The 24,606-nt window shown below is 28.9% G+C and overlaps 1 pseudogene; it reads right to left on the reverse strand.

The window, feature by feature from the left end:
- Positions 1 to 2,317: 2,317 nt before the first annotated feature.
- On the reverse strand, positions 2,318 to 24,108 carry LOC142322802 (dynein heavy chain, cytoplasmic-like; annotated as a pseudogene).
- Between the last annotated feature and the right edge of the window lie 498 nt (positions 24,109 to 24,606).

A 24,606-nucleotide genomic window follows, 5' to 3' on the forward strand; every position in this document is an offset into this window, starting at 1 on the left:
AAATCAAAATCGTACACGGAAGATTTTTTAAATGCTTTTCCAGATGCTAATGTGCCACTCAAATCCACTATATATTGTTTATTTAATTGTTTTCAGGATACAGGTTGTAGTATGCATGACCGTAAGCGTAACAGCCGTCCAAGTGTTGATAGTTTGCAGACCATAAATTAAACACTTCTTTGTTCTCAAAAAAACTCTTCAAAAACTTTCTAACCAGATTGGGCTAGTTTACAGAAGTGTTCATAAGGCTACTAAAGTTCTAAAATTACATCCATACCTGATTAACCTGTTATCAGGTCCAAGAACCAGAAAAGGAGAAACAAATGCAGTATTGTTTGTTGTTTAGAAGTTACATTTGAATGATATATCTGTTCTAGACAAGGATCATTCCAGATCAGATCAACGAAAATAAATGCACTTCTCAGATTCATGTCCAGTAATTTAAATAAAATTTACAAGTTTGGCGCTACCCATGAAGTCATGCAAAAAAAATTTTTTTTTCAGATTTTTTACACTCATTTTTTTGTACAGGACCCCATAAAAAAATTTGCAAAAAGCAAGGTTTGGGTAATTACAAAAGAATAAATTTCTTAGCTCCTATAAGAGATAGAGAGCTCATTTTGGTATCATTTTAAAGCTCTTGGAATGGGCTTTTATACGATATCATTTGGCAAGGTTTTGTGATATTAATAGTTCAAGGTCACCAAAAACATTATTTGAACTTGAATATATCCAGTAGTGTACTTTTTAAAAATTTGAAAAAATATATTTTTGCTTCCTTACATGTTGTGCATGTGGTAAACATTTCATAATGGGACTGCAATGGGATCATGTAAAAAAATAATTTTGTAATAATTAGTACAGCAGAATATTCCAATTGTTCCCCCTATATGACAACTGCTAATTGAGATTCAATCAATGAAAACCCTCCCTTCCAGTCTTCCAAACTGGGTCACTTGATGAGGCAGAAAAGTAGCATGTCATGACATGCACTCCTACTACCAGAAAAAGAATGTACATGTTTCATCCTGTTGAGACAAGTAAAATAATCTTCAGCGTGGATCACCTTTTGGAACAGTAAGTTCAGTGGTGTACTCCCCAACAGGATCATATCTATAAAGTGATGCAAAAAATATATTTTTTTTAAAGATTTTTCAGTCACTCTTTGTTAACTGAGCTTGCCTTTCTCCACAGGTTTGGAGTTTTATGACTAATTGATCACAGCCTTGAATCAGAATACAGTGATCAGCATGGAACCATCAACTTCTACAGCTTCAAGTAAAATGAACTGTTGCAATCAATTTGAAAAGTCAAGACATAATTCCTGTAAATAAAACCTGAGAAGCATAAGAAAGAACTTTGTGCAAACATTTACACTTCTTAAACAAGGTTACAAAATTTGTGACCGTTAAATTTGACTGTTTTAAATAAATTACCTATTCAGAAAAAAACATTATGTGAGAGAAAATACCACCAGGAAAAGCTTAAGAAAGCGGAAATAGTATTGAAAAGCCAAACATCAAGAAAAAATTAAATACTACAGATGATAAGAGCATCAGGATGCAAATATTAACAACGATCCCTAAAAGCTGGACTTTAAAGGACATTCAAGATGAATCTGGAGTATCAGAGTACACTTCAAGGAAAGCTAAAGGGTACAGAAAAAGGTGTCACGTTATGTCCTGATCCTAAACCTGGTAGAACTTTAGATTTTGAAACTGCAGAAAGTAAGTGATCTGTATGAAAGTGAGGAAATAAGTCGAATGATGCCCGGAAAAAGAGATTTTATTTCTTTTAAGATAAATGGAAGATGAGAACATGTTCAGAAAAAATTAATTCTGTGTAATCTCTGTGAAGATTTTGCATTGTTTAAACAAAGGCATATATTGCTGAAAATAGAATTTTCAAAGTTCTGTGAACTCAGGCCTAAGAACTGTGTTCTTACAAGTGTAAGTAGAAATCAGTGTTTGTGTATGTACAACACACTAAAATGTAAAACTTATGGACTCCATTGCAGAATGAAAGAACTGATAGAAGGTAATAAACTAATATGTAAATTTACATATTTTTGTTTCATATTCTCATGCACAAGCTTCCAGCCTATATGGTGAATTAATCTTAAAAAAGAAAAAAAACCACTACCTCATTATACCAAACTGACTGAAATAAATTTTGAAATTGCAGTTTAAAGGCTGTGATTTTCTGGCTATCAATAAGAACAATTTTACCAGTTTATCTGGCCAGATCATTATAATTTTAATACATTACTAGAAATCATTTCAATAACAAGTATAGATCATCTATACACTTAAATAAACTTAATCTATAAACTTTAATAAACAAACGTTCCAGATCTAACTGCAACACTGATAACATTACTAGCTTGATTAAAGCCTTCAGCAGAACCAATAGCGATACTAGCGATTTGTTTGCCCTTTTCTGCAGCAAGATCGTCGACACGTGAACTAGCATCATAACCAGGTACTGAACACAATAATGCAGGGACATTAGCTGCCAATTCAGTTTCAACAATTGATCCTAGATCTAATTCACGTTCAGCAGATGCTGTAAAACCTTCTCCTAGAACTGTACTAACCAGTATGTGGCTAGCAGCGATCACTCTGTCAGGTCTGAATGCCTAAAAACATCACAATAATCTCAGTATAATTTATCAAATATCTTAACTAAAAGCTGAAGAATAAACTTATTAACTAAAATTTATTAATCGGTAAAAACCCAAATAATATTTATTCATATAATAGGTAAGTCTCTACAGTAAACTAAAAATGTTCTATTACAAATGGTAACAATAAAAATAGCTACTGTCTCAACTCTCCTGTAAAGTCATACAAATATTATATGAGGTGTGTTCACAAAAAACCAAACATGAAGAGAATTATATGAATATAGTATATCATCTTCCTTGTAATACTATATAGTAGAGTCCTTTAGCAATCTTTTCACAATGTCATATAACACAAATATTCTTAATTTACTTAATCTTTACTTTAATGGAGAACTGAATAATATTATTCAATGTTCAATTCAATTTTCTTGAAAAAATGAAGCACATCAAAGAAAAATGCTTTAATAAGTACTAGGGTTGTCCATAATGAAATCAAACCATGAAAAAATAAAACTAAATATAGAATAGCGAATAAATAAATATATAAACATAAATTCTATTAAATAAACCACCTACTACAGAATATTGAGTTAAGACATATCTTAGGAGGATATGAATCCTAAAAAGTTTAATTTTAGTAAAATTATATATATATATATATATATATATATATAAAACTTAATTTGTATTTGGTAACATACATGTTATTCTGGCTTAACTCAAAAAGTACTCCTTATTTTTCGTTGAAATAGTTCTTGCAATTCTGAAAAGGATGAACGAGTCCCTTCTTGTCAAACAATATGATTGTACTGGAGTGAGCGTCATCATTTTTTTCCATCATAGTAATGTTTCCCACTCATTGTAGTGATTGTATTTATTTAAGTTTAAATTTTTACACAATGGTGCATCCATGTTCCATCAGCTGGAACATGGGCGAGAAGTGAAAGAATGTATAAATAAGAAAATATTTAGATTAAGGAACTTTGGTTATCAGCAAAGAATAAAGAAAGTCAAAGAAACAAAAGCAATGCTTTAAGTTAAGGTTGACAAGGTAAAAGCTCAAAAGACAGATGAAGAGGTATCAGAATAGAGTTGTGGAGTGAAAGACAATAAGAGGTCATTGTTCCATAAACTCTTGATACAAAATCTATTTTATAAAAAGAAAGAAAATGATTACTGTTGGGAGAATTAAAAGTATCATAACAGCAGAGATATACCTGGATCAACAACAATTGATACATAGCAGAACCAATTGGGCTAAGAGGCTTTTCTTCTTCCCATAATCGTGGTACACAATTTTCAGGAGTACTTTGTTGAAGCCATGCACTGAATTCTGGCATATCTTGAATTTTCTTTGTCAAATTTTTAAATGTAGACAATGTGAAATAATAAAAACAAACAGGAATAAATCAAATTGGTTTTAAGTAGAAAAACAGCATTACATATAAATATAGAATACAACTCAGGTCTTGTCATCCTTCATAACTCTTTTACTGACAGCTGATTTGTAATTGAAATTACAAATCTGCACGTACTGTATAGTGTTGTTAAAATACACAGTTTAGAAGAAAAAAAAACTCCTAATTTAACTGACAGCCGAAACAGCAATTACAGAAAAAAATGAACTGTTGGAAAAATTGTTTAAATACTTTTGACTAAAATTTCATTCTTAATTATATTAGATGAGCTAGCTCTAACTGCAGTTATTTGGTATTGTCTTTAATGCTGGTACTGGTACTATTGCTGCTATAACTAGCATTACTATTGGTTGTGTATGTTATTATTCTTGTCTACTGTTGCCAGTTGTAAACTGTTCATGCTTCGGTGCAACATAGTTTTGTACTTTGTAGCTGGTTTTTCTAAAATACTTTATTCAATTGAAGAAAAAGGATTGCTGAAGTGGAAGCTTATATGTGTTCTGGATCCTTTCAAGAAACATATCAAATGTTCACAGAAAGATTTACTAATGTCAGTATCTCAGCAAAGAGTAATGCGCATCATTTTTTACCATTTGGGTTCGGTTTCAAAAACAAAACAAAATAAGCAACCGCCTGCTAGGACTCCATAGGCCATAGCCACTATTTAAGAATTTTTGGCAGTCAAAAAAATGTATATGTAAGTTACTGCAACAAAGTGATGTAAAATAACATTTTGCCAAAAAAAATTCTTTATGATTTAAATTTGAAACCATTATTGTAGAACAAGAGAATTGAACTGAATGTCTTATATTGCGACTGGTTTTTCAAAACCATTTTTGGTGGACAGATTGATCTGCTGCCATATTTCATGTTTACTTGTTAAATATATTTTGTCAAATAAATTGCAATCCAAGAAGAAAGAAAAGGAAAAAGTTTTTTAATGTCATAAAAATAAATTTCTACCAACTGGTTTATAACTCTTCAGACACAATTTTTTTAAGATTTATTTTTATCAGTTACTTATTCACAATAGATATACAATCGTTACACAACAACTAGTACATTTAAAGAAAAAACAAAGTAATTATCCTAATTCTTATAGATATAAGTCAAATTAATATTAAACATATAGTAAAGGGTCAATCAATTTGAAATGTCCCAAAAATAACATAAGCTAGTTGCTTGACAAATTAAAATAAAAATGAAACATACCCTCTTGTTTCATTCATGTCTGAGGACCTTAAAACTAATTTTTTTAAATTTTTTATTTAAGCTGTTTACTGGTGACGGCCATTTTTGTTATGGTGTGCACACCTATTTTGCGATTGTAAGGGTTTACAGAAAAAACATAACTAAACAACTAACTATTGGTTCTGGAAGGATAAAACAAAAATCAATTTATTTAAATTTTCTCAAGGTAAAAGATTGGTCTAGTGGTTTATTTACCCATCTTTCTTCTTTCTATAAGAAAATTACCAATAAAGTTGAACATAAAAATGGTGAAATTTCACTTTTGGTAATTTTTTTCAAGAGGCAGGGTTGGCATACACAGTTTGAATTATTTTTTTATATGTAATATATGATAGTAGTTTTACCGTAAATAATATTAATGGTGCTATACTTACCACTAAATTTTTACAATTTTTTGAAAACTAATTTTTTTTTAAATTTAATTTTGGCTTCAAATAACTGATGGGGCTGGTGATAAAAATCTCAAATTTGCAAAACTTGCAGTGTTTTTATAGATATTTATGGCCAATAAAAAACTTTCTTGTATGTAATACTAATTAAAAAGTTATAACTTCTCAAAAATCGTGAAAAATCTCTTAAAAGTGATATCACTTTGACTTGCTAAATAAGTGCTCCAAGGGGAGCACTTGTCTTCTTTGCACTTTACACTTTTTATATTTAGTCCCTATGTTGTTGAAGTTGACATTTTCAATATTTATAAAATAGTTTTTTTAAATTATTAATGATAGATCATAATTTAATGTTAACTTAACCAATAAGAGGACCTAATACAATTTTGATTCAAAAATGCCTACATCTTTTTTCAAGAATTCATTTTTATTTTTAAATTGGTTTATTTTTGTAAACACTAACAAAGAAAAAATAAATTATAAAAGAAAAATAACAAAATAAAAATAAATAAAATCGTATTTATTCTTTAATGAAGTAGCCTGGTTTTATACCGAAGAAAGTTTATTATTTAGTGTGGTTAACCAACAGCTATGATATCTTTTCTGATAATTCTCTTGAAATTGTGTGAGAATGACCTGTCACTGTAGTTAGTTCAAGTGATGTTAACTTTCTTAGGACTTTGGAGATCGGTACCCATGCTTATCCTGTTGAGACTTTTGAAATGTGGTACATGACCCAGGTAGGTGGAAAAAATGAACCTTCACATCAATCATCATTTTTGAGGCTAATATCTACTTCTCCTATCCACCGCTGATCATCATACATACAAGCAATAGAATCTTTTTCCTTAAGTGAAAGTGGTACAATACTTGGACTTCAGAGTCCTTGGAGTCTGAAGTAAAGTAACATCTTACAATGCCTTCTGACACAGGAACATACTTGTGATAGCTTCTAGTATCAACAACTCTTTCACAGTAGTCAAAATGGTTTTTTAGAGTTTCTGAAATCTTAGCTATCTCATCTGATTTAACAAAAAAATACTCGATGTTTTTCAGCTTGCAATTACTAAATGAATACATTTCATCAATCTTTAGTATCAGACAGTTTAATAGGCTATGCAGGCTTGCTTTTGCCAACTGTTATGAAATAGCCACCTGAAATGGAAAGTTTTCTGCGAAGTCTGCCAACACCAAACATTTTTCTTCACCTAATTCTTCTTGTAAAACTGAGTTTTAGATTTTGACACGAAATGGTGGGTTTTCAGCTTTTCCAATTTTGCCACTAATGATTAAAAAAACTCATCTTTGGTCTGAAGAACAGTAATAATCTCTGCTCTATCAGTTGTTATCCACTGTTTATTGTATCACATTATTTTATGTTTATTGTATCCACATTATTGTATCTGGCAACATATATTCTTCGGAAAAGTTGAGCATGTCAAACACTGCCTGTTTACCTGGACATTTGGTACAGACATTAATCATACAGCTGTAGTTATCCTTGTCACAAACAAAGCTGTCTACTGAAATTTGTGTCAAACAGAATTGAAGATTCTTTTTTAATTTTTTTGATACCTTATTTATTTTAAAATTTAATGCTGATGGCCTTTGATCTGTACTTCAATTTTTTCAATTTTGATGGAGGCAATAACCCAAAATGCTACAAGCAGCATCCAATTGTTCAATATTGTGATGTGGGGCAATGTATTGTTCTTGGTCTTCGCATTCATATAGTTAGTTCTTTGTTCTGCTGAGAAAAAATACTTTGAAACAGCTAACACAAAGAGACTTTTAGGAACTAAATTTAAATAAATGTGTTCTTTAAGAGCTTGCATTAATGTTATTTTTCTAAGTTTTTTTTATCTGTATTTTTATGAGTTCTCAAAGGGTCACAACAAAACTGTCCATACAAGTGACTGAATTCTGACAATAACTTTTTTCATGATATTTACAAACACTAGTGATATCTGAATTAACATGTAAAAAAATAAGTTGTTGATTTTCATCACTAAATTCAAAAATTTTAATGAGTTCTTTTGGCATTGTACCACTGTTTTACTTCATAAAATAACACAACTTTTTTAATTGTCTCATTACTAATTCCTGTTTTTTGTCTTTTACTAACTCCGGTAGAATGCCTTGCTCATTAACTAATTCTCTAGTATGTCTAACCAAATGCTCAGACACACTGAACTCTGATATTATTTTAGATCTGGTCAAGTTATTTTTGACTTGGCTGGGCAAAGATGAAAGTGAAACAAGTGAGCTGCAGTCTATTGCCACAGTCACTTTTAACAGTTATCAGCTTAGCTCAATAATATTATGTATCAGAAGAATATAAATTTCTATGGAACATTGTTCTTCCATTGTTTTACGTGAAATTACTTGAAAATAATGTAAAAATTTAACAGATTTTAAAATTTGCAAATATAATATTATTAAGTAAAACTTATTTATTTAATAAACACTTTCAAAAGCAGGATGAAATTTGAGACATTCGGTAAAGATGTGTACAAGTCACTGACTAATGTCAGACTGATCAGTCTAATGCAATGCTAAATGATACAAAAGGCACAAATGAGCATGTTGCAACATGAATTTTCCTGATGACTGGAAATGACTTCAAGTGCCTGTGACATGAAGCCTACAGTTGAATGGTTCAAACAAGTCTATTTCAACTACAGTAATAAGTATAAAAATATTAAAGTGCCAAGAAGAAAAGAAACCCCCGTGGAACAATTATTTAGTGAGTCAAAATATCACTTTTAATAGGTTTTTCATTATTTTTGAGAAGTTATAACTTTTTTTTATTGGTTCAATATACAAGAAACTTTTTTATCTGCCATAAACATCTACAAAAACACTAAGTTGTGTAAATTTGAATTTAAAAAAAAAAATTAGTTTTCAAAAATTCATAAAAAATTAGGGGTAAGTATATTCATCTTGTATACCATAAAACATACTACTATGGTAAAACTACCAACATATACCTACATATAAAAAAATAATTTAAACTGTGCATGCTATCCTTGCCTCTTGAATGGACTGATCCCAAAACAATACTGAAAAAAAAATAATAGAAATCTTACCGAGTAGTTAGTCTTAACATAGCATCTAACTGTTCCTGTGAAAGACCTCCAATAGCTGGTGCTCTAGCATTTAGTACACCTTCTTTACCACGTAAGAAAAACTGAAATTCTTGATCTAAAGATGGTTCGCTAGGTACTCCCTTTAGATGAATACGACATAGTAGTATAGCCAATGTCAATCTATCGGTATGTAACATACCTCTGGCAACTTGTTCATAACAAACCTAAGAGTAACAGAAAATGAAAGAGTGAAAAGTAAGGTATATGTAAAAATGGAAAACAATATATGTTCAGATAATTATAATTAACATCAATAGAATCTTGCTTATTTGGATTTAAAGATTATTCAGATAATTATTTATTTTTGAAAATTTAAATTTTTGGCATTGCCTTTGCAAAATTGATTTGGAAATGTTAAAAATCAACTAAAATCAGGTTTTTCTTACATAGAAAAAAAATATATATATGTACATATATATTGAAGGGTGAATGCTTTCACTCTCAAGTGAGCTGGAGAAAAGAGATAATAGTACATGTCAGGTTCTAACTAATATGTTACAAACATATTTATGTTCAACCAAAATTATAAGTTGATGTCCAATTATGACTGCATTTTTTTTTTTTTAGAAGGGATGAAAACTTTGTAAAATATGAAAAATGCTAAGTCTTACCAGGATTTGACCTTAGACCATTCTAGATGAAATGCAGACAATGTCACTTTGTCAATGAGGTTGGCATATATGAGATGTGGCTACTAAATAATGAGACTAATGCTGTTAAATATTTTATTTTGAATTTATACATATTTAGTTATTATTCCCTTCAATATACACCCCTCCTGTAACCCTACAACGCTCCATGTGAATTTTCCATTGTTCAAAACAGTGTTGGAAGTCTTCTTCTTAGATAAAGTTACATGGTGCCAGATCAGGTGAATAAGGTGAATGGTCTAACACTGGCATGTTAATACTTGGTTGACCTGGATTGATGCTGGATCAGAAGTGAAAAACCAAGATTCATCACATGTTATCACTCTTTCCAGGAAGTTTAGGTCATTGTCAATGGCATTCAAAGTGTCAGAATAAACATTTTCACAAGCTTCTTTTTGTTCGATTATGAGAATTTTAGGCACCATTTTTGCGCACACTTTTTGCCTGTTAAAATTGTTATGTAAAATTTGCCTTGCAGATTCTTTGTCAATTCCTAGTTTCAGCAATCGCATGAATAGTTAACAGACAGTCAGATTGGATCAGATTACCAATTTTTTCAATATTTTCATCCAGTTTTGATGTGGAAGGGCGGCCTAGGTGAACATCATCTTTCAATGTCTTCTCGCCATCTTGGAAATTCTTAAACCACTAAAAACCCACCCATGCACATTATAAACGTTCATTGCCATATACTTTTTTTAATAAAAGATAAGTTTCAGTAGCAGTTTTTCCAAGTTTCATATGAAATTTTCCGACAATCCTTTGCTCTAATAAAACACTTTTCATTTCAAAACTCATTTTTTCCGCAAAACAAAAAAACAGATGTTATCTAAACGAAGGCCATGGCCAGACTAATGTGTCTACAGAAACTGGAGTAGCAACAATCGAAAGAGAAGGCTTCATGCTAAACAGCTGTCGGTTGTACAAATTTGGCTTGTGCGCAGTTCTTCTGTAGCAGCATTAGTCATGTTATTTAATAGCCACAGCTTGTATACTATAGCAATTCAGACAGCAGTATACCTTAGTATTGTGATCTTTTTAATGAAGGAACGAGAAAAAGTCTGATTGGCAGCAAACAAAATGAAAAACTTTTTATTTAAATGCAGTCATAACTGACTGCAATGGCAAATTCAATAAACACATCCTGCAACTGATCAAATATGATGATCACAATGAAACAGGTTATTAGCATGAATCTAGTATGTAAAGAATATTTAAAACAAGTATGATTAATTTTGTAGATTAATTGGTTAATTTAAGCACTGAAAATTTTACTAATTCATCTGAGTCAAACATCTGATAATTAAAAAAAAGTTTAACAGATAAAAAAACATTCATATTACTTACAGCAAACAGATCTTTTGTTATTGTAGTTAGACGGGTGTTATAATCTGACAATGAATCCAGTTTAGGATTATTTAACAATACAGAACTAAATATATCCAAAAAGAACTGCAATGAGTACTGATACAGAAAATGTATCTGATTTAAACTATCCATTGTAAAGTTCATATTACTGCAAGCCTGAAAAAATTAAACACAAAGCGTATAAATTTTTGATGAACAATTGTTTCAGCATGAGTGACACTTACCAATCCAACATAAAAATTACATTGGTTCGGTGAAAGAAAGCACACAAAAAAATAATTCATTCTTCACATTCTCTATTTTTAAAAAATTATATTTTAATTCATACAAACTTTTAGAAATAGTTTCTGTGACTAATAAGAAAACGAAGTATGGAATGAAAAAAAAAATTACTTAATTAAATTAATGGTATCATTTTAAAATTAAAAAAAAAAAAAAAATCACTTTAAAGAGCAATCCGACAATTCAATAGGCATTCTAACTTCTCCAGACAGTAGATGACATAAATTGGTCAAAAAACTAAAAAAAAAAAAACTGTAAATAATTTGTGAAGAAATTTTTATTCTATTGCTCCCAAGTCAACAAAAATCTATTTTTGTCAGATGCATGTTTGTGCAAAGTATGTTGGCATGTATTTGGTTTTATAACTCTATACCCTGTTGAATGATTTTCTTCAAACTTTGTAACAGGTATCACCTTCAGGGAAAATAATGCATTATATTTTTGCAAAAATTGGATAAAGAAGTAGGGATATTTTAGCCAAATTAAAATTTCAAAACTTTTTGGGGTATTTTAGCAAACAATTTTTCTTACAAAAATTGACGTTTTTTTTAATCAGGATCACAAATTAGCAAAACTTTATAATTAATATTCACCACTTCCCAAAAAATGACTAATATTTTTTCATTTTTTAGCTATATCTTGCTTCAGCCAAAAATTGCAATCGCCTTACTAGAAATTTACAATTTTATTTATTTAGAATTATTACTGTATCTGTCTTTTTTAAACATTTTAACATTTTTTTAAATTTATTATCAGCACTTAAAATTATTTTCTTCAAAATTAATTTTACCCCAACGCTTGCCCTAGAGTAAGAGTCCTCGAAACGAAAAAGTCTTCTTTTCGCATTTAAAATTTTTAATGCTCAAAACCTATTTTTCAAACAATAAATCACTAAAAAAAAAACTGAACAATTTTTCCATTAAATTTTTATTTTAGTTTATTTAAAATCAATTTTAGTGAATATTTAATCTTTAGCAAAGCTTCCTGATGCATGAGCCAAAAGTCGAAAACATATTTCTTTGAAATTGTGATGCTAATATATTAATATTTAAACTTAAAAAATGAACTGCATAACTTGACTGCCATCATCAGGTAAATTATGTAATTTTCTGCCAGCTTTTTTTGTACATGTTTTATCCTACATTTCACCACTGTGGAAATGTTTAAAAAGCAATATTTACTAATATCTCAAAACTAGGTCAATGAGTAAACATAATTAACAAGGCATTATGTAATCTTATGGAGCATTAATATTTTTTTAAGGAAGTACTCATATACACACACATTTTTCTGTTGAATTACACCAACTATTATTGTCATTATCCACATGTCAATGGCATGCAGAAGGAATTTCCAGAAGAGAGGTAGGTACATCCAGTGTTCTTTAACGTGCTTTAATTAAGGAAGTATATTAAATGTGCAATCAATTATTACTACTCCCTTTAAATCTATTCCACATCCTTTTATTTTCTAAGTTCAACTCTTTGACACATTTTACTTAAGAGTGGATCATTAGACTTAGGCTTGCCATATTTTTTTGGGTCCAACCCAGGACATATTTTTGAAATTACTTAAAAGTCTTACCAGTTTACTAAAACATTAAAAACTTTATATATTCAGTTGTATTTTTCACTAGACATAACTTTTTTCAGAAATGGTTTGTTTGTTTTAATTACATCATAAAATTCACAACAAGAAAGTTCTGAATTAATTTTTAACATTTAGCAGATGTTTAACAGTAGATACTGAAAGTTTATGCAGATCAAATGTTCCCTGTAATTGAAAAAACTCTCTTAACTGGAGTAGATAACCCAGGCAAAGACATCGCAAACTCAAACATTTTAGAAATATTGCAACATGAAATATCAGTCTTTTGAAACACCTTAAAAATTGCTTTCCACTTCTCTTCAATAATAGCTGGTACTTTTTCAGAACTTGAACCACAACTTAGTTTAATCCTTTAGTTTTGAATTACTTGGTTTAATAATGTACATTCATCAAATAGGTAATCAATATTTAAGATATCTTTTATTATTTTATTAACTTGTGCACTCGCTTCTAAATCAGACCAGACAATTTCAGTTTGTAAATTTATTCATTAAAACTTACTAACTATCAAAACTGGTTCTCCACAACTCTAAAGTATTGGATACTAGAATTATAAAAATTGTCTACGCTTGAGAAGAATTTTTGTTCCTGAATGTCATTATTTTCTTTTAGAGTGCATAGCAATTCTTTGGCAGAAGATGGTATAAATTTGTGAGTTTTTCTTTCCTGAAGTTGACAAATTAATTCAGACTATGTCTGAAATGCTTGTTGCTGTGATCGAATTAGCTTCCAATTTCAGAACTACATTATTAAATAATTGTAGAGTACCATATAAAAATTTCAAAAACAATTTACTTTCTAGATTTTCATAAAATCCAATAATTTTGGGCATTTGTCACAATAAGAAGTATGATTTTAAGTAATCAACAATGGAAAGAATTTTTTCTATTGCAGGTAACAAACTAAGAAACCTTGTGCTGCTATGAGATAATACTTTTTTGTAATGTGTTTCCACAAATTCACAGAACTCTGAAGTTTTGTTACTCTTACTGTAAATATGTGAAAATAATTATGAATTTTTATAACAATAACTTCTATTGTCCAGGAGTAGAGAAGCACCCCTCACACGATTCTGTTTATACTGAATTGTGTACAATGTGGGTTGAACAACCAATTCCTAAAATAGGTCTATCTAAATCACTTTGAACTTTCCTGAATACATTTTCATTCCCCTTTTTCCTCACACCACCAAAATTACTGTTAGTGTTATCAGCAGTATAACAAACCAACTTTTCTTCAAGTTTGTATTTTTTCAAACACTGCAAAAGATAGAGTTAAAACTTCAGCAGTTTCACAGACACTCCATCAAAATTTAAAAGTTGAACTTGAATTCCCTCCTCCAGGCTGAAATAACTTACAACAATTGCAGTAAGTTTTACTTCACTTCTGTTTGAGGTATCCATCATGTTGTTATATAATTAATATTTTCCAAAGAACGCAACACATTATCAAATATAAATGGCGATATAATGTTATATCACCCTTTCCTTTATAAGCAACAGAAAATTCTCCAGTACATAGTATGCAATAAACACGTTCATTTAACTGTCATTTCACAATTTCAAAAATTTGTATTCCTATCCAAGTTAACATTAAACATACATTTTCTTTTGTCCATTGCTAAACGATGAGATAAAAAACAAATAGAGATAAAATTATCAAAAACATGCAGACGAGTTACTTCACAGATGAAAACAACAAAAACACATTGCCCCTGTTGTTTGCCAAATGATTAATTAAAAGTTGTGGCGAGGCCGGTAGCTACACCTCCGTCAAAATCAACATCAATACTTGCTTCAAGGATGGCTAAAAGACGCACGGCTGTAAGAAAATGTTTAAAAACATGAAGTCAAACTTATAGGTCTAAAATTTAAAAAAGTCATTGCCAATCATAAAATTCTCAAACCCCGGACAGAATTAAAAAACAGGACGGTCCAGGCTAATCCCACCAGACGTATGGTAAGCCTAATTGGATTGCAAGGTATCAGTATAGGAGAAAAATTATTATTACTACATTCAAAAGATACAAAATTAAAAAAAAAATGTTTGACATACAAAATACTTCTGCAGGTTTTACAGGATGTAGGTTATAAGTCAGTTTAAATAGATCTCAGATTCACCTTGTATTTTAAGAAGATCTGAACGTTTTTCATCGATATCAGGACGTTCAGATTTTAATACTTGATTAAGACATTGGGACTGAAGTGAACTACGAGTAACAGTAAAATTAACGAACGTCACTCGTAAGCATATATCTGGTGGGAACTCTACAGTAGGATCTCTGGTAGACAAAAATATAACAAATGATGGTGATAAATCAATATCTTGATCTCCAAGTGTAATTAAAACTCGACCTCCAGTTCGACGCAGTTCTCTGTTTAATACTGGATTCAATATTGGATCATAATTTTCAACATCCTGCAAAAAATTTATCGTAATTAATTTTTAAAATCATTTTTAATAAACTCAAATATTATGACTGGAATGCAATAAAAGTCAAAAGCATATATAAAATAAAAAGTGAAACTATGTAAAAGCTTGCGTATTAAAGAGTTATTTCTTCTAAGAAGTAAGATTATTCTCTTAAGACATAGAAAGTGGATACAAAAAACCGGTTGAAAAAATTAATTAATTCACAGGATAAGAGAGTTGATATGCACTTAGTACAAAGTTGTAAGCCTTAGTATTACGGTTGAATTGGCCAGATATATGATGAACTAATTTCTGAATTGCATCTTGATATTATCATTTTTTGCACTAAGTGAGATGGATAATCTTTCAAACTTGCTACAGCTGCAAGTCAGCAATCTCAAATATTTCTTGTTCTGACAATTTTGGAGCATAAAGGCAATTTTTTGATGCTTTAGTTGTTACAATTCAGCAATCAGTTTCAATTTTAATTACAGTGAAGTTTCTTTTTTTGTTTTTATTTAGTTTTCCCCACTTTTTTTTGCAAAGAAAGTTAATATTGCTTGATCAGGCAAGTGTATTTTTTTATTATTTTTAAGACTATTTAGAAGTTAAAATTATCATTAATTTTTTTAAACATCACCTTTATATATTTTTCTTATGAGAAGCATTTCCTCCAGTTTTGTTATCAAGCTTTTGATTATCTTTTCCATCAACCAACATATTTACTATATTCCATACTTTCTTAATTTTACTTTGATTAAAAAATTTTTGTTTATTTATATATTTTAAATTTAACAATTAAATTTTAATAAATGGTAATGATACTGTAAAATGAACACAAAAATCTTTTCAGAGAAAAAGTTTTTACTGTTGTGTGGTGATACTTTTAAGATTAGAAAATCCATATGAAAACAATAGTTTTAGAAAACTACACACATCAATACACAATAGAAAATAAGTTTTTATGTAAATGGAACGAACAAAAGTTACCAACAAAAATCACATCATAACATCATGTTATACAAACTACAAACATCATTGATGTCTGAAATATGTACAATAGTTAATGAATCTGATATCCAAAAACTCCTAAAAATGGTAAACCTGAAATAGAATTTCTCAATAATACTGGGTTACAATTTAAATAACATTTTAATAGGCTTATTGTTGATGGGGTGATTAAAGTTTGGGACATTTTATTAACAACTTCAAGTTATTTTTCAAATTTATGGAAATAAATATTTTGGTTAAAAATACTTCACAGATGCCAGTTTAGATAAAATGATCAGGATTTTTTTTATTAATTTAATATTATGTTTTTACTAAAATAATCAAGCAATTTACTAAAACAGCATTAAAAATGTCTACACGAGTGGATAATACAATCTCCCTAATATATGAAGGTTTAATTCCTTTTATATCTTCTACTTTTAATAGAAATCTAACTTTTATATCTACTTTTAGAAGGTTTCAACTACTATTATTAACTTTAACCTACTTTTATTGTTTTAAAATGTCCATCTAAAATGTCAGTTTTGAAGGAAGAACCATTTATGATGATCTCATAATTATTAGGCCCTTCTTTTTCCAAGTAGCAATACCAAAAGAGATTTTATGAAACGATAAACACAATAAAACATAAATCATAATTTTTGGTTTTAATTCAATCACCAACTCCTATTTTAAATTCAAGAGGAAACATAAATAAATGTAAAAAAAATGTGTATAAATATGTATATTCAATTACCTGAACAAGAAGAGGATTACCAAAGCGAAGGGCTGATTCCAAATTCATTCTAAATGAATCATCCAGAAAACTAGTTTTTGTAATTTTACGATCACGGAATTCATTTAATATAAATTCTGTAGCTTGACCAGATGGATCAATTATCAAAGGATAACGATTGAATCTCTGTAATTAAATAATAAATAATATTACTATATAAAATAATAATAAATATAAATAATCAGTAATAATTTACCGCTATTGCATCCTTGATTAAATAACTTACACATCAAACTAAGTATAAATTCAACATTGATTTGAATATGTATTTAAATCTATGAATAATTTTGATAAAATATTTTATCAAAACTACTACTGGAGTTCTCATTTCCTATTTTTGTATTTTTTAACACAATACTAATTGTATTACTACTTCATAAAAAAAAAGTGAAATATATTAAGTATTGAAAATTGTTTCGAGACCGTAAATATGGACTCTCAATAATAATTGATTAAAATCTTTTTTCTTTTTAAATAGTTATATCACACACAGATTTAGAGAATATATCTCTATTCTTTTGTGCAATTTTATAACTTATAATAATTTTTAATACATAATGTGTAACTCAATTATTGAAAAAAAAGGAGCAAAAGTAATGCATAATAGAAGTGAATATTACTTAAATATACAAGCTTGCATAATAAGCTTAGTATTTTATTAAATTTCAAATCAAAACAATACAGCTTGATTTTGTTAAAAACAAGATTAAATTGATCCTCCCACAACTTGTCATCAGATAAAATACCCAGAAATTTCACTTTATGGGTAACAGAAAAATTATAGTTATCATTAACAGGAATTCTAACTACGCAATCAGAAATCTTATGTCTATCCAAATACAAAGAGGATGGTTACAATCCACCCAGTGAATAACAATTATCGTAGAATTTTCAATTATTTTTAAATAATTATCTTCAGATGTAGATACAGCGTGTTGTCTGCAAAGAGAGTTACAATGATTACGTCAAGATTTTGAAGAAGGTATTAAAAAAACCAATAAAAAAGCATGAGACACTTTCACATTTCACATCTTGAAGTGGAGACCTAAATTTTACAAGCATATTCTTATCAAAAGATGAAATTTCAACTGCTTGTTAATTGTTAATAAGGGATGACTTAAACCAATTAATGCAGTTCCATGACAAAATTTTGTTATCAGTAAAAAATGTGGAACTAAATTGAATGTTTTACTGAGATTGTGCACAAGTTGAAAATGGAATTGTTTTATTATCTATATTTAAAATATTTTTTAAAAGTTGGGAAATTCTGGGTCATTAGACAACTTTTCCTTAGAACCATGCTGAAAGTAAATGTTTGCTTAAAGTTTGTAAAATCAATTTTTCACACTTTTTCAAATACTTTAGGAAATATGGAAAAAACAAAATTGCCCTGTAATTTCAAAATAAAAGCGCCAAACCTTTCTTAAGAAGGGGGTAATAACGAAGTGGAAGTTTTTAGGCAATTGGGAACTTGTATGCCATCAAACCACACTGCTCAATAGATCTTGTATATTTTGTGTAACCTATCTCCAAGCCTTCTTTCTTATCTTTTATTTCAGTGATATTTTCTGACCAGCTTGCTTCAGCAATAAATGCATCACTGACTTTTTTAATAGGGGTACCTTAAAAGTTGAGTTTTTTCCACTTGAAATCACGTGATAAATGAACTGAAAAAGAAATTCCACCGTGAAATTAATAATACCAAATCTGATATTCTTCAGAGAGTTACGGACAATTTTGTGCATCATCAGAATCAATATAGGAGGAAATTTACAAATACAAATATTAATGATAAATAATAAAATTTCCCAAAATCGCTCTTTCAAATTATGGAAATATAAATTTAATTATAAAATAAAGAACTATCGCTAGTTCTTTTTGACAGAGGCTCTGTCAAAAATATTAATTAATAAATATAACTGATGCTGTTATGGACCATTTTTGCCATTTTCCCAGTTGTCATTTCAAAACAGAATTTTATGCATTAAATAATTACTATATTTTTGATTAATAACAGAAATTAAAAAAAAAATTACTACAGGTCCATTAATTTTTTCCTTATTTTTAAAACTAAACAAATTTACAGATTTTATATAATTTTTTACTCTGACAACTTTTCAATCTATTTAATATAATTACATTTATATTTTAGTCCTTATGAAAAGAAAAAATTACATAAAAACAAGACAAATTACTTCAACAAGCAAAAGTAGACCAATCTAACAGAATATTTACATTAAATCTTCATCTAGATTATGAATAAACCGTAAAATAAGCAACATAACTAATAAAATTTATGGATGATAATTTTAACACAATTTATCAAATAGAAAAACAAGTTAATTAAATTTCTATGATAATAACATGTTCTGATATTAACAGCTAACTTTCAAAAGGATCTCTAAATGTAGGACATAATACACAATTATAAAATTTTGAGCATGTCATAATTTTATAAGTAAGCCACTTTTATATCTTCTTGCTCAAATGAAACTTTTAACATTTTTAATATACACTTTGTCTTGAAATTCACTCGTATAAATATTTTTAAGAATTCAGAATCAAAGATAGGTTTAAGCTACTACTAAAGGTTTTGATTACTGCATAAATATTTAAATAACTATATTAATTATATACATACTTCAATCGAATAAAAAAAAATTACCTTTAGCATGATTGCATTTTCAGTGCACAAATCATCTGGAGGTAAAGCATTAGCTTGCCAACGTAATCTTTCATCAGGATTTGATAAATATTCTGTAAGTGCAATATCTGGTCGGAACAATAATCCAGCTTGAGTTAAATGATTACACCATGTTGCAAACAAGTTATGACGATACTGTTAACAATATTAAAAAAATATTAATAATATTCACATATGGTAAAAAATCTATAAAATGTGATCATTTTAAGTTTAACTCAAATTTCAATTAATTATTTCGTTTAGTTCAAAGTGTATGTTGTACTGCTGGTATCAATTAATAAGATAAAACAGCATAAATGATTTTAGACTTATGTTCTAGAAAACAGATGTGGACAATTAATTTTTGTATTTTTGGCTCTGATTAGGAAATTGCAAATAATTCCACAATGTATGATATATTTACACAAGTAGGCTGAACTCATTTATTTGAAATAAAGGATAAAAATTGCCGCATGTGTACAAACAAAATAAGTAATGATAGATCAAATTTTGATGTTGAATGATTCACCTACCATTTCAAGTACTCACAAGTATCATCTAAATGAAATCTTAGAAAAATGATTATAAAGTTTAATAAATTTCTAAAAATTAAAATTATGTATGAAAAATATATCTTTTGACCACAATATTTATAACAGAAAAATTTCAAAGCAAGATAGAAAAAGAAAGGAAAAAGTAAAATTATAAAATATGCTCTTTAATTTCATTTCTCTAAACCACAACAATTACTTACATGCTGATCAAAGTATCCTGCGTATGCTAAATAAGCCGATGATAACAAACATCACCAATAATAGTTGACATTTGTGATTTAAATGTCTCACTGGTTGCTTCCCAACGTTCTCGTTCGATACCAAGAGATTTCAGAAGTGCTATAGAACGATCCACCTGTATATAAAAATTTAAATTACTAATATGTTATTGAAAGTAGAATGTACTACTACTTATCTACCTATTTTAATGTAAAAGAACATTACTTGGCTCTTTACTTCATTAAATAATTAAAATCTTATCGACTAAAATTGATTGAAGTTGAAATTTGAACAAATTTTAACTGTCCCAACTTATTCACTACATTTTGAAGACAGTGGTAGTAGTATCCAGTTTAATTGCTAGGGGAAAAATACCTATATCTATAAAATCCAGTAATGGAATTTATACTAGGAGTTTAATCCAACTAAAAACAATCAACATATTATGTTGTTTGTTTTATATTTTTATAAACAAGTTTTATATTTTTATAAACAAATCAAAAAGATCTTTCTTCAATATACTAGGGTCATCCAGAAAGTAAAGAACATTTGACCTTGGCATGTATCTCCAGTCTCGCCAGTGGATGTGTCATTGAACTCCCTAAACTATAAGCTCAGTGTGAGCTTAAGTGGATGCTGCACAGACATTTGTATTTTTTTTTTTACATGCATTCAAAATGTGAGACACAATAGAAAATTCTGCTAAATTTTAGGTGCGTAGTGCAATTTGGTTTTTGAATGAAAAAACAATCTGGCTTGCTGAAATTTACACACCAAAGAACACAAGAAAAAAGTTGATGGCAAAGTGCAGTAAGATTCTAACAATTCATGTTAGATCGTTTACACAGTTTCTTTCCTGTTATTTCTAGAGTTTTACTTCATGAAATTTTAATGATCCATCTTTGTTACAAATGTTACTGGCGATGAGACAATGGCATCTCATAAAATACCTAAAACAAAATCTCAGTTCAAAATAGTATCATTCCAAATCATCAACAAAGCTAAGAAAAGCAAAACAAGTACAGACAAAGTGATAGCAACCATGTTTTAGGATTGAAAGGACATCCTATTGGTTGACTTCATGCTAAGAGGTCAGAAAATAAACTCAGAGGCATATGTCAGATACTCCATTGCCTCTGATATGGCATGCAACGCAAACAGTGCAATATGTTGTCCAGCAGCATTGTCTTCTTCCATGATAATGCTTGCTTATACTCAGCTGCAACAACTAGAGCTTTGCTTCAATGTTTTGACTGGAATGTTTTTCAGGATCCATCCTACAAATTTAGCTTGGACCTGGCGACTATAATTTATTCTGTAAACTTTTTAGGAGGCAGGCATTTTCATGATTATAATGAACTGAAAGAAGTTGTTAGTAAATGGTTGAAGAACTTTGTGGCAGAAGTGTACAGTAAAAGTATACAAAAAACATGATACCACACTCTGACAAGTGCTTGAATTTGTGTGTGACTATGTTGAAACATAGTTTAAGTATTCCAGTAAATATAAAATAAAAATTGTTTAATTAATTCTTCTTACTTGATTTCCTATTATCAAAACATTCTTTACTTTTTAGACTACCCTTGTTACTGAATACTTTTATCTAATTTAAAAATTCATCATCTTAGTATAAATCTAATATAATATACAGTGTATTCTGTGCAGATATCCATTTAGAATTCAAGAACTGCTGGGCTAGTCTGAATGATTTTTAATACATTTTTTGAACTTCTAGAATGGTTTTAAGCATAAATTTATCCACATAACTCTAGATATTTAGTGAATGTAGCTAAAACAGGAGCATGTCATATTTCCGAATTATTTCTCATGTGATATTTTGAATCGCTGAATAATTATGTTCACATTAAATTTTATTATGCAATAGTTTTTATAATTAGGCAAATAATGCAGTTTTTAATTATTATTGAAGTACAAACAATATGAAGTAAACGATTTGAAGTTTCTTTGAATAATTACTATAATAATGTTCAATACAACAATATTATAATTACTATAATAATTTTATAATGTTCAATACAAAACTAAAGTAAAAGAAATTTAATAGCTTTCTTTATATCAATTGTACCTATCATCTTGAATTCTGGTTACAAAAACTATACAGCCTATTTCAAAACGAGGGCTTTACCTTGGCACATTATTACTTCTGAGAAAAATTAAGAGGAAATTAAAATATATAAATATGCAAGTAAAGAATTACATAAAGAAAATTATTCTCCCCATTCCCTTGAACAAATATAATCAAAATTAAAAGGCACCATACAAAACTTCATAAAAAGCCAAACTGACATAATAATGAAATGGAATCATCTAATTAGTACAAGAACAAAGGCCAAAGATGAAAAAAGGGCTTTTGCCTCTACCTCTTTATGGGATTTGAATGAAACAAAACACCATCAGAAAATATTTTAGCTACATAATGTGCATTAAACTATGAGAAAAATATTTCCAACCTTTGAGTGAAATTTTAAAATACAGGACCTAAGGTCCATATCAACCTTTCTGTCCCCTTGTCTGATTGTGATCAAAATTAAACAGCATTAATCTCCCATATACAGAAATCATCATGCAAAACTTCAACCTAATTGGTCCAACCAGTCTGGAGGTAAAAGCAAAATATAGGCATATATATATATGTGTATCTACATATATCTAGAATTTTTCAATGTTAAAATTTTGTTTTTTGGTTAGGCAAGATCATGAAATCATAAGATCTACAAAAACACTGACAAGTAAAATTTGACCTGATAAGTGTATTGTTCCTCATATTGTATCCTGTGCAGCTATACAGTATGACAAGCAGATATGAAAGTAAAAATAAAAAAGAAATAATATAAAAATTAAACTTTCTTTCTTTTTAATACAACTTTTTCAATTTAAATGTTACAATGAATATAAGTAAAAAATTTTCTAGTATGAAATCTAATGTGTTTGAGAAAGCATTCTGGGGGTAAGGATTAAAAAAAGTGAAATTTTAAATAATATTTGTATGAAGTATTTTGTCTGTTAACTTTTTTTAAAAATAATACCATGATCTAAAAAACACTACATAGTTTAGCTTGTTTAAGACAAGAAGGAATGTAATATATATTATTACAATGTGGTTACATAACATTACTATGTGGTTGAAAAATGCTCTCGTGCAACTAGATGGGACTACTCATAACACACGAGCTAGCTCAGCTAATACACGCAATAGGCTTTTAACTGCCATAAATATTACACCTTACTACTTGCTTAAATTAAATGAAACATGTTGTAAAACTAAGATGGTTTCCCTAAATTATTTTAATCCTTATGATGCACGTTTAATACAATTATACATAATAAATAAACTAGGAAAGAAATAAAAAATAATTTTCAACAAATAAGAAAAATTAGTAAATGAGGTTAAACAAAGTAGTATTAATAATATAAAGATACAGAAATTTGTAAAAGTATGAGATAATACAAACCTTAGCTTGTACATTTTCTAAATCTGTCTTAATTGCTTGTGCTTGTGAGATTAATTGAGCGTATTCTTCTTTATAAGCAGCAATACTACGTTCCAATTGTGCAATAAGAGCTTTCATTTCTTCACCTTTCTTTTTATTTTCATCGGCTTGTACTTCAAGACTGTGTAATTCTTCTCTCAATGGTTCAACTTTCTTCAACATATCGGCATAACTAACCCGATTAAAAAAATAAAAGTACATTAATAAAAAAAAAAAAAAAACAGTAAATACAATAATAAATGTTAAAAAAAGGTACAATGAAACATCTCTTAAATAGGTGTGGGATATCAAGAAGATCTATTTTGGCACATTACAACTTAAAAGAGTAGTTTCTTCCATTACAGAAAGATCACTGGGTCAACATCTATCACTGGTCTTACTGCAAAGTTGATTCCATAAGCTATGTCATTTTTTAAACATGCACTAAATGTTTAAACACAAGTTTATTTGACATTCTTGCCATTTGAAAAACTAAGGCTTGAATAATTATCTTTAAGTAGGCCCTTCTTTTAACTCAAGCACTTACTAATCACTTCCAACATGTTTGAAAAACATTTAGGTGGATCAAAGATGAAAGAAAAAAAAACTGTCTGAAAATGATATGATATGATATAACTAAGAGAAAGTCCTTGTTCAGATCTCAAAATCCAGTGAGGAAGTAAAGGTACAATCATTTATAGCTCCAAGTATAAATGTTTA

This window comes from Lycorma delicatula, chromosome 4, assembly GCF_047948215.1.
Source record: "Lycorma delicatula isolate Av1 chromosome 4, ASM4794821v1, whole genome shotgun sequence".
Lineage (NCBI taxonomy): Eukaryota > Metazoa > Arthropoda > Insecta > Hemiptera > Fulgoridae > Lycorma > Lycorma delicatula.